The 18,264-nt window shown below is 37.5% G+C and overlaps 1 protein-coding gene across 1 annotated transcript in view; it reads right to left on the reverse strand.

Annotated features, from left to right (window-relative positions):
* LOC139722349 (uncharacterized) overlaps positions 1–18,264 on the reverse strand; it is a 104,387-nt gene that overhangs the window by 43,699 nt on the left and 42,424 nt on the right. The gene's annotated exons all lie outside the window — the stretch shown is intronic.

Consider the following 18,264-nt stretch of genomic DNA (forward strand, 5'->3'; position numbering starts at 1 on the left):
AGTGCCCTCAAAAGGATTACAAAGTAAGGATAAAGTGCCTTGATTAGGGGCACAACTTCTGGTGCATTCTTGGTACAACTGAAAGCCCTCTACTGCTTTATATAGATCAATGTTTTCATTATTCTAAATTTATATACGGAGATCTTCAGTTGATAATGAAAGTCTTTGCTTGCTGTGAGAAGAATTAATCATGAAAGGATTTTCTATAATTAATGGAGGGTCAACGTCATTAGCAGAATGTGATAGCAGTAGCTAGCGACAAAAAAACAAACTTAAAAAGCGAGTGCTGTAATCTTTTTTTATTTATTTATCTTTTTTTTTTTGGGGGGGTTGCTTTTTTGCAAGGGGGGGGGGGGAGGGATGTCATGGGATCATCACACCTGGTCATATCTCCCATTGTATTCATCATATTCATAGATATTAATGCACAAATTTAAACATGATAATCAGCAAATGGAAAATGCCTCAACATTCAAGAAAACAAGATATGTACAGTGAGAAGACGATTTCTAGATTTGCTTTATAGCACAAAAACAGAAAAATCAGAGAAGTAGGTCATTGAAAATATGGAGAAAAAAACACATACAAAAAGTGATTTTTCCCCAAAGTTTAACGGACTTTATTATCTCAGTTTTCTGTCTCCTTGCAGAGCAACATATTATTAGGATTAAATTTCCCTTTAATGTTCATTTTATCCCATCGTTTTACCCTCAAGATTGTGGCAATTCAGGGTACTTGCCAAAATTCAGGTATCTCCCCTTTAACTTTCTTCAATCCATATACAGGTCATAATCTGGTGCTGACATTAATAGCAACCAAATATGGCACACGTACAAGGCAGGAGAGGAGGGACTTGAATGCTTGAACATCTATGTTCCCCACACATTCCTAATCCTGCCACATTCATGCCATCTGCTCGGGGCGTAAGTCCACTTTAAGACGAGACACTTCTGGCAGACAACGAGGTTTGAGCAGGTGCCAATGCAGTGAGGGGGGACAGAATTAGAAACCGAATCCATGCAGCACATAATGACAGGAACTGCCAAATTACAGTGAATCATCCCACAAAGAAAATGATTTTTCCCTTTTCTCAAGGAAGTACTTGACAATAATTGGCTTCTCTTGTATCTTTACAAACAGCTGTAGACAACTGCCGTCAAAAAAAAAAAAACAACCCAAAATTTCTTTCCCTAATTTGTCTTGCTTTTTCATCTTTAAAGGGAAAATTCACATCAAAAAGAGAGATAGATGTTTTGAATGAAGCAGCCATCTTGAAGTGGCTACTCAGCGCAAACCTGGGTCATGCTTCATAAAACTTGTCATCAGCAACAACTGCTACATTTCTATGACAAATTTGCTCTCAGCCAATCAGATGTCAGAATTTAGATAGCTTATAACAACTTTCATAACTTGTTATTGATATCAAGTTTTGTGAAATTGGGCCCTGAAGCTAATGGGTTGATGAATGAGACATTCTCGTATGAAAGTCAGTACTCAGCGTGTATGCTCTCTCATTTCTCACTCCAACAGCCAAGCTGGTCACATGACTACATACATTGTCTGTGTAGAACTTATACTCCTCATTTGCTTTTGCATAAACCAATTAAGCATTGATTGCAATACAACAAAAAAATGCCTTTCTCTTTCTCTGAAGAAGGAGAGGAATAATGATGCCTCAGTTTATTCTTTGGTAGAGACAAGGAGAAAATAGTTGCTACTGGAAAGATAATAAAATGGGAAGATTTTTAGATTAACATACACACAGCACACAAGGAGTTCCTACATCATCAGACTCAAAGTAAGATGAATATGGTAGGTCTTTGGTATTATGACATGTGCCAACATCTTATTGTCTTTGTCACAATTTAAAGATTAATAATGATATGGCTTCTAACTTATCAAATTTGGGTAAAACTTTTACTTTTCCATTAATATCTGACTGGGAATAGTAACTCTCAGTTAGCAAATATTACATGCATACTAGCTAAAAAAAAATTCAAAATGCAGCATTGATGAATGCAGAGACCCCAACCCCAAGCACCTTCTGATCTGGAGATTCTCCCGCCCGAAACCCCTAGCAAACGGGAGACTCCAAGCGCGAAGTTCCTAGGGTTCTAGATGCTCTCTGGTGCTATCTAAGGCTTATTTTTTCAACATACTGTATACGATAGCAATAGGTAAGAAATCCTTTCCACCGGGAGGCACAGAGCCAGGGCGGGAGAAATTAAATCTCAAGCGGGAGAACGGGAGATTTTGCAAAAATGGGTTTTCGGCGGGAGATCTCCCGTCAAAAACGGGAGAGTTGGAGTCTCTGTGAATGGTTTCAAAGAGTAGTACAAACACATATGAAAATCTTTTTTTCTTTATAGGAGAAATACTGTATGATTATAAACCAATCCTGAATATGCTGTTTCTACGTTGTATCATAATCCCTTTTTATCACAGCGTAGATTGAAAGTGAATGTGAACCCTTCAATTGCAAACCCTATTTTGTGGACAGAAAATAAATTCTTGTGGAAATGATGAAGAAGAAACACAAAGGTTTCTAAAGAAGGGTTGATCAGCCTTGTTACGGAGGTCTTCCCTTCCTGTTTCCAAGAACTACTATGAGACACAGACACAGGAACCACGTTTTACCACAAAGTCTCTCCAAGAAAAGCAGTCAAAGGATGCAGCTGATGGTCAGACAGTCAGGCGGTCAGACTTCCCTGGACATTTTCACAGTCATGAAAACTCTTTTCCTGCTAACCCACAAACTTGAAGGTGATTTGATGGCCAATTAATATGAATTCTAAAACTATCATGTGTAACATTATATGTTACAAGAATATACTATCAGTTTGATGTTTGTATTACCCATGTATATTGTTTGGATATGAAAATAAAACACAAATGAATGAATGAATGGATGAATGAATGAATGAATGAATGAATGAATGAATGAATGAATGAATGAATGAATGAATGAATGAATGAATGAATGAATGAATGAATGAATGAATGAATGAATGAATAAAATCAAAAGCTGAAAACCATGAACATTGATACTCAAACCTGATAATTTCTAGATGGTTTCTTCTGTGAAATCTACGATGCTAAAATTGCACAGTCACACCAGACACCTTCAAGAGTTAATGAATACAACATGGGAAATTGGCCAAGTCAGTCAGCAGCTTGCAATGAAGACATTTAACTGATCAGATGATTTTGAGGGAGAATAAGGGGAAATATACGATCATCAGGCAAACTGGCTTTGACTCAGTGACCTTTTGAAGGATATTTTGCTCTTGATCAGCACTATGCCCTGCCAGATGGAGATCCTAATATACATTTTACAGTCACAGCACTGATGAAAGTAAAAAGGGGGCCAATTTTAGGGCTGAGTGACACCAGAGCTGACCACATTGTAAAGTGGCAGGTCGATTGATCAGTAATTGAGTTTAAGAAAGTGTTCAACATGAAATACTAATTTCCTCTGTAAGTAAAGAAATTTTTCAAGATATGAATGCAACACCCCTGACAGGAGAGATTGTAAGCACGCTTGGATATGATTTTGAAATTACTGGAAAAGAAAGAGAGAGAGAGAGAGCAATAAATCCTACTTTGAAACTGTGGGAAAACTTATTTGAAGCATTGTCAAGCCACATGAATAAATTATATGAAACATTATTCGATCGAAAAATGAGTTAACTCTGTTTTTGTCAACTTGAAATATTTGTGATTAAACCTGGAAAAAAAAACTTTGAAAATAATAAGAACACTTTGGATACTTCTAATAATATCTTCAATGACACTGTCTTCACAGAACAAGATATACTCTTTGAAATGCACCTGAAAAAAAAAAAGTTGCTATCTTTCTTCTTGTTAGAATAATCGGGTGCTGTTCGTTATTCCGAAGGTTTGCCATTCCGAAGGTTCGTTATTCCGAAGGTTCGTTATTCCGAAGGTTCGTTTATCCGAAACACACAAATCCCCTATACCTAATGGTTCGTTAATCCGAAAATGAAGAAGGTTCATTAATCTGAACATTGGTGGCATTATTCCTAAGGTTCGTTGTTCCGAAGATTTGTTAATCCAAAAATGAAATTCGGAATAACGAACCTTCGGAATAACGAATCTTCGGACTGAAGAGCCTTCGGAATAACGAACCTTCGGAATAACAAGCTGTAACCGAATAATCATGCACCATCTGAAATAGTCATAGTCATACTGATAAGTAAAAGCATGATATGGTGACTTTGTACAAGTAATAATATGTATATAAACGATCTAAAGACTATCTACACCAAAGATACAAATACACAAATGTAAGTGAGAAAAAAAAAGAAGAGTTTATTCATTAATGCCTATCAAGTACTGTAAAACGAGGAATTTTCGCGTGCACTTTAATTTCGCGAATTTCGCGAGCGCCAAGATTCGCGAAATTAAATTGCACGCGAAAGTTCTTGTTTACACTATTGCATTGAACGCCAGTGGCACTTCGCGAAATTTTCAAGCCACGAAAGAGGCTATCAGCTCCAATTCGCGAAAATTTCATGCCGCGAATATATCATGTTTTACAGTAATAGAATTCACAACAGATGTATTGGTTGACTCAACTTGCCCAAAGGATATTATTCCTTCATGCATGTAAGTAAGGAAACTGTAGTTTACCAAAAAAGAAAAGAAAGAAATGTTTTCAAACTTTAGGGGGACACCGGATACTGAGTCAACATGCGGCCATTTTTTCCCCTCCATTTTTGCATAGGCCTACATAGAGACAAACAAAAACAAACAAACTTCACCTCTGGGGTCTGGTAGAAAGTTTGGTACGGCCAGCGAGCCTCGGATCACCCGAATTATATAGCAATAATGACTTGATGGTTAGAACGTGACGGAATTCAGGAAAAGGGTAGACCAAAATTCTTGGGTTGCTTCTTGTTTCTCTGTTTCTGGGGCGAGCTGGGCCAAGGCTGGGCAGATATTGAAAGAAAATGCATGCACTCCCTCCAGAATAAAGTGTATACAACCAAAACTCCTTCAGGGGTATATTGATCTAGTTTAGAGAAGGTTACGACACCAAGTGTATCAAATAAAATGCGTGAAGGAAACAACATTATTTTACTGTTTTTGCTAGCTTTTCACATATTTTTATACCACAGTATGCAGAATCTAAATACAAAATGACCAGGGTTTATTTTCTGTCCATTGACATTAGTGTTTATTGAATCTGTTCAAATGTTTTCTGGCAGGTGGTAGCACCCAAAGTGTTTAGGGCATAAAAAATGGCGCAGACAGATTTTGCTATGACTTTCAATACCAGAGAGATTGAAAGAGATCTCAAAATCTCTCCACATCCCTCCACAAGCGTAGAAGTGAGTGTGCTTGGTATCAATGATACACACTGCAAATTCAAAAAATGCATTTACTACTATGAAACTTAATTAATGAGAAATTGGATGAATCTGATAGGAAACAGGGATAGCAAGAATTCATTTTAACTCTAACATCACTGAGAATTTAGGGTTTGGGACGAACACTGAACTAGGGCTTTCTATAGCTCAGTCGGTAGAGCACCGAGCTAGCAATCCGGAGGTCTCGGGTTCGAAATCCCGATGGAATCCCATTTTCTTGGGATTCTTTTTTTTCACTAATTATTTACAAATGTGTACTTTCTTCTTTTTTTTAGCCTGTGCAAACTAGGAGGAAGTAAACTATTAGAAAGGACATAAATTTGATTTAACCCGTTGCGTACAGGAACCTGGTGGCCTGCGTCTCAAGTTTATGGGCATTTCAGAATTCAGTACAGAACAGGTTAAAACATGACTGAAGTAATTTAGTGACTGGCTTTGATATAAATATGATATCTTGTCTGTGGATTCAATCAATTATGATCATAAGAATGACTTCCTCAAACATAGACAGGCATCCCGCATCCTAGATTCTGACCAAGCAAGGAAAACATTACTTTTTAGAGAATAATCAAATCTGAAACTTTATGACTCTTACTAGCCACAACAAAAACATACACTGTAAGGTTATTGAACTGTGGGAGTTCTGGGATTAAGCCATTACTTCATATCATTTCTATAGCTTGCTTATGATGGCTTCAAACATTTTCAAAAATGCTATGTTTTTCTACGTTTGTGAGATGGAAAGTACATTCATGCCTCCCAGCTATAACCCTATCCTGAGAGTATTTTGTGGATTGGGAGGGATTGTGATACCATTCAACCCAGCGGGGTTGGTACTCAAGCGTTACAGTGTGTCTGGTCTCAGCAATCAGACCCTTATACCTCAAACATAACTTTCCTTCTCTCTTGGTTTGGATTGTATAGAGTTTGGGTAAATCTTACAGCGTGACAAAGAAAGGAATCACAAGTGCCTACAAGCAAGGGGATCACAGGACTGATGACTTGAACATTAACCAATTGAGGATGAGCTGATTTCAATATAACATGCATTTCTCAAAAATATCTGCCCGAGTACACTCAAGAGGACAACTTTGTAGCTTTCAATGGGTTAAAGGGAAGGTATAGTTTAGTGGACATGAGGATTGAGCTTTTGACTTTTCATGAGATTAAAAACTGCACGTATGAAATTAAGAGGAATTCAGAGTTTATTTGATGAAAATCAGTTTTGAAATAGCCGAGATATCCAAAAACAAAGTACAACAATCTTAACGAAAGGTGGGTCTCAACTTTTATTAGGATCACTTTGTTTTGGATATCTCAGCCATTTCACAACCAATTTTTATTAAAGAAACATTGAATTCCTCTTCTTGGAATGAAATGTTCTTTCATATTTCATGAGAGATTTCTTATTAACCTGTTCTGTATGGGAACCTGGTGGCCAGCATATTAAGTCTATGGGCATTTCAGAATTCAGTAACAAATTGGTTAACACATCAAAAATGTTAGAAACCTGAAGCCAGGTCTCGACCTAAACTTTATCATCCCTTTAAAGTTCCCTCTGGAGGACAAAGCAATTAGAATAAAGTTTGTCTAAAAACACCAACATTGCTGCTAATGGACTCCAGCTAAGAACCTCAAATTTGAGAAGTGCTGTATCATGCAATGAGTCACAGCAACTTATATTTTTCATAATAATGCATGTTACTCAATCCTTTCAAAGAATAACAAAGTCTATACAGTACACATCATGACCTCCAATCTTTCTTATATATTTCATTTCATTTTATCAATAAACAAATTATATCCCTCAATGTAAATCTCTCTACAACTAGCAAAGGTGCATAATAACAATATGAAAAGAGAGAAAAACATAGAGATAAAGAGACACAGAGAGCTTTGACAAGTAGCTAGATTTAGTTAGGATAGAAAGAGTACAAGAGGGAGAGAAAATGAGTGATGTAGGTATATTAGGTATGTACATGACCTCATCAGATATGAAAAAAAAATAAGATATATTCTTATTCATATTTGTATCCACCCATCTACAAAAATTAACCCAGAAGAGGGTAAAAACAAACAAACATACAAACAAACAAACTCAGGCCCATGCAGCTCTTCACTTTCTCAGAATTTCCTTGACAAACAGAACTAGCAATGAGATCCTCAGAAATGGGAGAAATACATCAGCAAAAGTTTCAGAATGAAATGAAAAATAGAAATGAGATGGAAAGAAGACATCTTGAGATGTCAGTGATGTAGAAGAGGAGAGAGGTATGTGATGGGTGTAACCTCTCGTCTCCGGCACTCCGTGACAGAACAGAAGATGAACTTGACCTCAAAAAAATACCCCTGTATCCTGGAAATATTTTGACCATCAATCAAAATGCCTGGGTATCATACCCATGCTGTCCCAAATTACTGCTGACTAGACTGAAAAAAAAAAAATTGCCTCAGCCGATGTTGAGATGAATGACAGATATCAGAAAAACTAACAGCAGGCCTACATGAAAAATGCCAACAATCTTGTGTGTTTTTTTTCTTTACTTTATAAAATGCCTCTTTGAATTTCAGCTTACTATTGCACATAATATCCTAGGAGAGTCATAGGATTGTGTATACCCCGTCACCAAGACATTAAACCCGTTGAGGACAAGTCCCGAGTATACTCAGGCTGATGTCTATGGGAAATGAGTGTTATAGCAAAATCAGTCCGTCCTCAACAGGTTAAGTGCAGTATTGAGAAATCTTTCATCCTTCGTAATATAGAAAAATAACAACAGCAACAACAATGAGGTGGTAGCTAGTCTGCCTTGATTATGGATTGAAAAGTAGAATTGTTTCGTTCTGGTATGCCATGGAACTATCATAGACAGAAGCAAAATTGGGATTTGATGACCTAAATACTCACATGGTAGTTATCTAGAAGTTAAATATCATTGACCTCTATTTATTAACCCATTGAGGACGGACTGATTTTGCTACAACATGCATTTCCCATAGACACCTGCCAGAGTACACTTGGGACTCAACCTCAATGGGTTAAAAAGTCATATTCTTTGTGATGATGTCCCCCTTTAAGTGTTGGCCAACTGTGTTCTTCTGTAGCCGGTGATGGCGCCATACGAGGTGGCAGGCGAAAGGATACCCAGGGGGCGAGATTACTGAAATATGTCAACCAAAATCAAGTCCAAAATTTGTTTGACAAAGTCTTACAAGAGTCATAAATACCATGACTACCAAGCAGCTATCTACAATTTGTAGGAAGTAGGCTGGTCAGTTACCAAACTGGTGGTCATTTTGTTGACGTTGTTGTTTCTTATCGGTAGAAGAAGAACAAGGTAAGTTTGGTTGACAGAAGCTGACACAATCAATCACCATGTGCTTCCACTCATTTTGCATATTAGAGAAAGTTATTCACTTTGTCATTTATTAGATTTTCCAGGCAAAACAATTTTTTTTAGTAAATATATGGTTGGAAAACTTGTGAAGAAAACAACCTGCTCAGGTAAAGGAGCAATTTATAACCTGTCAGAATTTCTGTATCAAGATTGGCTTGGCATCCTCAGAAAAACGGATACTTTTGTTTAACTTTGCCAAACAGTGGAGGTCAATACACCCATTCTTTAGGACTAGTGAAATTAGCCTTTACACACACACACACACACACACACACTCTTTCTCTCTGCAAGAAGGAAACAACATATTCTAGATGTTTAAAACTAGAAGTATATTCAATTTCTAAAATAACTGATTATTGGCTTCAAGTTTCATGTAGGCCTACATACTTGTATCTTCAATTTCTATTCTACCATTACAAATTATTGCTTACACTGCTACACAAGAACCAGTTACTTCAACCATTTACATTGAAGACAAGATATTTAAAACTTATTTTCTAGGTATAGTATGAGTTAGGTTTCACATCTTTAATGATAATAACAAGCACGGTCTCCAGACCAACTTTGCTTCAAGTAGCAGAGAATTATGTTTGAAGGTTACTATCCCTGTACCATATCAACAGTTTTAAAACAGAGCTACCATCATTTCTGGGTTACTGTAGGGTGAATAGCCCCCTCACCCTTGCTGCATTACATTCTATATGGCCGGTGCACTGCCAAGAGGGCTGTGCAGTGCTTCAGTAAATTCAGTAAGTACCAACAGCTTCCATGTTGTAAGAGTGTTTAACTCTTTATGTGCCACGTTCACACGTCCTACTCAGTCGACGACATGGCAACTTCGCATATTCTGCTCAAACCTACAAACCTGCCCAAACCAATCGATAAATTACCAAGTGCCGCAGTACAATGAAAGCTTTTCTCGCGCTTCCGTTCGTCTCACATCTGGCTTGCATGTTATGTGGTGATTGACTATCAAGCGGTGTTTCCTAATAGATTTGCGTGTAAATTCTAAGTTTCTGTCACTGTTTTGTGTGCAAAAGTCATGCCTTTACAGTAATGTAGCTACTGGTCATTTCAAAGAAAAACAATTATCGATTTGTCATACAAAGTTTTCATCAAAGAAAAGCTTGGCACTTTCTCTACAACTTTGTTCACTACATGTCCAATTTAACAGAAATCTATAGAGGTTACATAGATTTGAAAAATAGAATGTTTTCTCAAGGCATGACTACGATGCTGTATCACAATGATTTGACACACAGAGGGTTTCCACCATGGCACATAAAGAGTTAAGTGATGTCCACGCCTCACAAATCATACAACCATCAATGACATGGCAGGGTGGACCAGGGTGGGGTCATACAAGGTCAGGGTCAAGGTGAAGGTCAAACCTACTCAAGAGGGGAGGACTCTGCCAAGGGTGATCAGAGATCAGTGATCGGTATACAACGAATGGGGTTGATGACTCCACTAGCTACATTCAGTTTGACACCTGTCCTGGTCTATCATCAAATTATGTTGTCATGGCAACAGTGTGCCCACTGTGAGACACAGCTACAGCATCCAAGGCAGATCGAGGCAACCGCATCAAAGACAAACTGTGGGTTCCTGCAGCTTAGCTCGTCCCATAGAACAGAAACTGAATTTCGGAGTCGGTCGGTCATCAATGTTCACACCCATCCTGATGTTTAGTCTAAACAGTCTTGTAACTTCAACCTACAAGGAAGTGAAGAGTTTGTTTGCAAGAACCGATAAGTCCATATTTGCCAAATGGAGATATTTGCGATTAAAGGTCAAGAAAAATAAAGAGAATAATAAGAAAAATTTTGCTTCTTTTGACCATAACTTCAAAAATATACCTTTTTATGTAGTGACCAATATATCATTTAAAAGGTATTATTTTGTACTTTATGACAGAGATCGTACTTCAAAATCTTCAAAAATGGACTTATCGGTTTTTGCAAACAAACTCTTCAAGTGTAAGCTCCTGAAAGGGAGTGTAAATCTTGGATTCTAGGATTGTCGTTGTCATCATTTCTTTCTCTACATCATTGAATTTTAACTGAAATTTGCTTTATATTTCTCAGGAAAATAACATACAATAAGAAAAAATGCATATACAAAACTTGCAAAATACAAATTAGGTAAAACATTCAATAGAGGTTTACAAATCTATCCTAACATGAAAATAAATGTAATGGTAAATTTACAGTGGTATTGGTAAAAATAATCTTGTAAGTAGGAGAAATACAAGGTCTACACTCATACAAGCTTTAGGCTTCATTGCAGTACGAACCAACCCCCCACCCCCCCAACAAAGAACAAAAATGACTCACTGAAATACTAAGAAAGTGATGTCCACTTTCACCTGAAAATTTGTCAATTCACTCTCCCCGAGCAAGTCAACTGGAGGTAGCAAAGACATCAGAAATATTGCCATAATCAGGCCGGCATTTCTTTATTGCCAGGTCTGACAATCTCTACTCAGAATATAGTGCACATTCCAGATCTGGCTGTACTTGACCTGCAAAAAGTGTGGGGGGGGGGGGAATGAAAATGTTGGTACCATCCATCTAGACAATGAATGATATATATCAATCATAAAAGGGGATGGAGGTGTTAAATGACATACCAAAGGTACGTATTTGGAGGTTTTATAACAGAATTTTGCATGTCATTGTGCATCATGTATGCTTCATGTAGGTGTTCAAACAATCTTCTTGTTTGAAACCTTGTAAAACAGGCTGTGGTGTCCCTTTGTGGGTTTGGCTCCCCCCCCCCCCCCCACAAGTTTTCCATGACTAAGCTTCACACAGGATCTGAAATGTGCACCATCTCCGAAATACAGACCGGAGTTCTACGAGACTGGTGAGGTCACAAAAACAGGTTGTGGTTACGTCTCTGGGAACCTTACACCTCAAGAACTGATCATCTACCACTCTCCCTCTGCAATGTAGTGCAAGCTATTTCTGCTCCGTCCAGTGTGCGATGGGGGAAATATCCAACCGCACGGACAAGGCTTTTTTTTTTGTTCAGACCTTCCTTCCTTAGTTGACTTTCTTCCGGGCTGGTCTAAAATAAGATGATACCCTTAAGAAGGGAAGTAATGACTGAATTGCTACACAAGGCAGGGCATGTAATACAAGGATGCCAAGGATGGGGGGAAACAGATTGTGTCGGCATTGTCTGGGCTTGATGGTTACACCAACGTGTCATTATGTCACTAGCTCAGCCACAAAACTTGGTTAAGGTCAGTGTATAGTTTGCGCAAAAACCACTTTAGAGCACAAACAAATAATGATGAAGTAAAAGATTTCTTCATTTTGTTTTTCTGTCATAATGAAACTACTGCATGAATATTGGACATTTTTATTACTAATGATGTACGGGTTTCGTAAAAGATATACATACAATCATACTTTATGCCATATGTCTCCACCAACAATACTGATTTTCATTTAAATCTGAGGTCATCACTACATTCTGATTTCTGATGTTGCCATGGCAACAAGAAAATTGAAAGATTATGCAGAGATGTATGGACAGACAAAAAAGAAATCATCTCAATCTCGTTTCCATTTTGTGCAGCCTGAATTAGACGAATATATGGAAACTATTTAAAAGATTACAAACTGTCACCATGTGTGAACATCAATCACAGGTAACAATATTCTACAGTAAAAATACTGACAAATATTTCTTCTGAAATGCTTGCAAGGAGGACATATTTCAAATGTTATGGTTTTATGTTAGATATCATAAAAAAAAACAAGAATTTTTCTCAGTTATGCTAGAGCACCAAGGCTGAAAACAGTTGTAGGCCCCTATTACACAAATCAAATTCCTGCCGACTTCTTAATAGACACATCTCTCATCGGAAAAATTGGACCAAATTACAGAGGAGAACGGAAATCCAAAAATTGCCACTTGCTGCAGAGATTGAAAATTCTCGTTAATCAAACCTGGTGGTTTTTCACCAATTTGCCTCTCTTCTTTTGGCTCAGATTCAACATAATGACAACTGACTTCAGTCCAGGTTTCAAATTGGGTTATTGGGTATAAACTGACTCATACCTCTATCCTGCTTTAAAGTATACTTCACTTGCTAATTGACAACTTTGTTGAAATCCAAGACGTAAATAGTGAATGTAATATTTATATGACATATTATCTCATGGACTGATATTCATATAAAAAGAGTGGTACTGGCACAGTGCACTACTATTATAACAAGAAAATTCCAGTTACAATGAAATAAAAATCCAGGTCGCAAAATTATCTGCTTTATGTGTTTCATTGTTTATTTGTTTGGTTATAATGAAATTTTGATCTAACGAAAAAAAACTGCCAGTCTCAAGGACTTCGTTATAACAGGAGTCCCTGTATACCATTAGTTACGTGTACTGTAAAAGTGCAAATTTTCACGGTGTTGAAATTTTCGCCCATTCTGCACAATCAGAAACTAGCGCAAAAATAATAGCACACAAATATTTTTGCTTGCCATATGTTCCTGTAGTTGATGTCTTGATACCATGGAATTAAAAACACAAGAAACCCTTCTTATCCGGCCAAGTGCTAAAAATCAGTCGCGCAAAAATATCCACTTTTGCAGTATGTAAGATTGAAAATATTCTGACATTAATGATTATTTTGAAACATGTCCCAGATATGATACAATGATACAGAGTGAAATAACTTTCAAGATAGCTTAAAAAGTTTTTTGAAAAAGAAGAAAAGAAAATATCACTACTGATACGTAAGCCTGTAGGTAAAGTGAGGCAATATCATCAATGTTTTGTCAAGTGGTAATTAAAGTCCTCTCTTCCGCTGAGTAGTTTTGACAGTGAGACAACTCAATGTCAAGAAAATATCCTGAACGATTCTTCACAGCAATCCAGATCAAGGGGCAGTAGATAAAAGGAATGGATAGCTTGTATCCAACAATTCCTGTTTCCTTTACAACAGTATAGCAACCACGGGTTGATTGGCTGAAGAGACATGTGTTTGTAATTTTGTCTAGCTGGAGTCTAGACTGTATGTTCATGCGTGATTACGGCAATCGAATTCAATATCCGATTCGCTCCGCTTCTAAGCCCTGCCGGGCAACTCCGTAACACGCTGTGATTCACACCGATGGTGAGAATCTCTATAATGCCAACTTAATCCCCTCATTGCAAGGCAGCGGTGCTGGGTTAGAGAGTTTAGCAGCCGGCAGACAATACAGAATGTGGGGCGTAGATTCAATTGTCCGTCGGCAATAGAAAGGGTGATGTGACAATATTGATACAATATTACCACTTTGACTTGCTAGTTAAAATGTGTGTCCCAAGTATCCATGCCTTTTTGCCCTTTCCACTGAAAAAAAAGCAAGGAAAGAAATCCAAGAGAACCAGCAGGATTCTAAAGGCAGCTGACATGACTAACATAGCAGACAAAGAAAGTGGAGACCTCATGAATGCTGAAGATGGCAGCTAAGTTCAATTCTGGTTTTATGTTTGCAGGCTATCAACAAAGGAATTGTCTTCACTCAATACTCAGCACCGCCTCATTCATGTACATCTATTCACTCTTTCTTTCTTTTTGTTTTCAAAATCTATGATCTACTACAAGAATATGAATAATTTGGGGCTTCAATAGTTGTTAAAGAATACACAAAAATGACTATTTATTGTAAAACTTCGATTATCTGCAGCCAAGCACATGTACAAATCTTTCCATTGAAGCCAAGAGCAATAGTCAGTCAACCAGACCATATTCTGCACCCTTCTCCCCTTTTCTTCCCTATCGATCCCCATCCCTCACCACCCTTCTTGCTCCCATTCTATCTCCTCACCATTCTATCCTTCCTGATATACTTACATACATTCATATGTTATTGCACCAGTCAAAATGAAAGTACATGTAAGGTCTAGCTCAGCTCAATATCCTCAAGCATATAATTAATGGTCAAACCATTCTGTTGACTAATGACCATCCTCAATCACTCAAAACTTGATTGGAAAATGCTCCTAGAGGACTATGACTGTCCACATGTGATTTGAGAAACCTTTTGTTACAAGTGTGCTTTAATTTCGCTTTCAGACATTAAAAATAAAACAAAATCTTGATTGAGGTGAAATGTGTTTACAAACATGTTTGATACAGACAAATTCTTGGTAAATGTGAAAGCCTGTAAAGTCTGGTTTAGTACAGAAATACAGACGGATAGACAGAGAGAAAGAGCATGGACTTTTTGAAGATGTTCGTGTCTGTTTCATGTACCATTTCACATCTTTCACTTCCAATCACCTTCACTAGTTTGATGGATCCAACAACTTGCCAATAAAGGTCATGTTCCAAAGTGCTCTGGTTTATGATCGCTGGGGGAAATTGAGGTGGCGATCGAGTTCAACAAGGATGTGTCACAGATTCACTCTCAAATCAAATTGTGGGAGCTGACACAAAGCAAGGATGATTGAATTCACTCTGAGGGTCACTGTCTCTTCAGACGTCATTATTTTCTCACTCAGTGGAAGAACTCTAGCCTTCAAATTTGAACTGTTTCTGCACCGTTATTATCACACTGCCATCAACATCACTGGAATCATCCCCTTTAAAGGGGAAGGCGAGTACCTGATCAGTGGGAATCAGTGGGAATGCTGAGGGATGATTGTTCCAATTCTTGTGGGATTCATTTAAGAGTACATTATATATCTATTGTTGTGTGAAAATTATTTGCTTCAGAACGGTCTCATATTCAAGTAATGTGCAGTTTAATGCCCTGTCACTGACCAGGCATGCTAACCTGGAAACATTAAACTGCCCATTACTTGAATATGAGACCATTCTGAAGCAAATAATTTTCACACAACAATAGATATATAATGTACTCTTGAATGAATCCCATAAGGATTAGAACAATCATCAGCCAGCATTCCCACTGATTCCCACTGATCAGTTACTAGCCATCCCCTTTAATCATAACTTTTCATCATCACCATCATCATCACAATTATCGTCCCTTCATTATTACTGCTTCTATTAGCATTATCATTGTTATTGTTACTACTATCATTATTACCAACGGTATCACATTTATCACTATTGCTATTGCTATCACCATTATCATCATCGACATCAGCATTGTCATCAATGTCATCATCATCTTCATTACTGTCATCATCCCCATCATCATCATCATCACCATCATTGTCAACATCACCATCATTATAGTACTGTATAAGCTGTTATTTTCGCGAGGGTTTAATTTTCGCAAATTTCGCAAATCACAGTTGGATCGCGAATTTAACAACACGCAAAAATGTCTCCATGCGCCCTGTCAATAGTGCATTAACGTAAGCGTCGGCGTCAATTCGCGAAAACAACATCTCGCGAAAATGTCTATGGCCTTGTTATTCGCAAAAATATCTGTACACGAAAATAACAGCGTATACATAATTCTATATCTAATATTGTGATCATCATTTCATGTGGCAATCACTCACTTGTAGCAACTCAGTCATATTGTTGACAAATGCCAAAAGGGTAGACTGTTTCTAGAAAAGAATGTGTGTACTTTGCCATTTTCTGTTTGGGGAAAGGGGGCAATGTGAAATCACTCATTTGGTGGCTTAGTTATCTGGCAACAATAAAACTTTCTATTAAAGGGATGGGTATAGTATTGGTGGAGATGAGAATTGGGCTTTTAACTTTTTGCGAGATACCAAGAAAACACTCATGATATAGTACAGAGCATACCATTTTAAGAGGAATTCAAAGTTTATTTGATGAAAATCGGGTTTGCAATGACTGAAACATCCAAAAACAAAGTAAAACAAAGCGATCGTAAGAAAGTGTGGGTCCCACACTTTATTAGAATCACTCTTTTTTGGATATCTCAGCCATTTCAAAAGCAACTTTCATCAAATAAACATTGAATTCCTCATAGAATTACATGCTCTTTCATATTTCATAAGAGGTTTCTCATTATCTCACCAAAAATGTTAGAAACCTGAAATTAGGTCTCAACCAAAACTGTACGATCCCTTTAAAATAAAATGTTGCCATGGTTACACTAAAACATCTTTAAAGACATGAGAATATGTCAAAGTCATACAGATATTATCCTGAAAGTGAAGTTGGTTTTTTTTTACACTGATGCCAAAATTGATTCACAGAAACTAAATAAATAAATGAAAGACTCTGTGTGGGTGTGCATGTGAAGGTTGCGGTGTCTGTAATGATGTTAGTTCCTCTGAAGTCATGGCTACATAACACATCTTGAAATGATAAACCTGCTGAGTCACTGGCTGTAAACAACACAAATTGACATATCTATTCTCCCCTACCACTATTGCTCAAATTTGTATGGGAAGGAAACTGGCACAAATCAAATTCTTAAGACAATGTCAATCCCTAAAAAGACCATTGCATCCTATGTCCACCAAATATCTTTAAATACTTTTTCTTCAACTCATCTTGACCTTCTCCTCCACAAGACATGAAATTATTGTCATTCATTCAAGGTTAATGGAGCAAATATTGCTATCTAGGGATAGAACAGGTTAACCAAAGGCACACCCTTCGTCAAATTAAATCCAAACTGCATCCTGTCACCATGGCAACACACCTGGAATAAATTGAAAGCCATGTCAGTGGCACAAGTGAGCACTACTGCTTTGACTCCCTATAACTTCCAACTGACAGAGTAGAAGTTTGATGTCCTTGTTCCCCTTTTCCAATAAATAATACAAAATTCATTGTATAATAACCAGTATTCCAGTACAGATATTAAGACTGATAATGAATACCCTGATAAATGGGGGGGGGGGGGGGGGGGGGAATGATGATCTCCATGGGATTTAGAGTTAGAATTTCATGATGGTTTTATCGAACATTACTAAATTCCTTCAAAAAGGTTTCTGCATTGTCATGGGAGGTGGGAGATTCACATTGGAACTTAGAATATGATACCGGAGTATATACACAGAGATAGGCAAAGGGGAGAATGCAAGGTAGAAAAAAAAATTAGTTCCCAGTTTGGGAGAGGAGGAGGAAAAACTAATGGGGCGGGTGGGCATGATATATGTAACCAAGATACGGACTGACGAAAAGCAACGGAAGAGTAGCAGGCAGGGACCACGGAGTGGAAACAACAGGAAAATTCAATTAATGATGTGGGAGTAATATACTCTCTAAGTGAGTAGTTGTCAATTTTGTCTGCCAGCTAAATAAAGGCAATTCCTTTGAAGCCAACTACATCCCACCATCCCATGCCCCCTCTTCTTCATATCCCTGTGTTACCTTTTTTGTCAAGATTTTTGTTTTGAATTGTGCCAGATATAGGCCTACATATGGATGAATAGATAGGCCTATGGTAAGGAATTTGTGAGAATGAGTGTATTTCTTCTCCATTAAGAAGTCTCTCCTGTTACAACTCAAACAGGTCTTATTTTAGTTATATAGGCCTACTCATTTTCAATAGACAAAGTCCA

This window comes from Diadema antillarum, unplaced genomic scaffold (assembly GCF_040938485.1).
Source record: "Diadema antillarum isolate AM-2024a unplaced genomic scaffold, OU_Dant_1.0 scf00000001, whole genome shotgun sequence".
In the NCBI taxonomy this organism is placed as follows: domain Eukaryota; kingdom Metazoa; phylum Echinodermata; class Echinoidea; order Diadematoida; family Diadematidae; genus Diadema; species Diadema antillarum.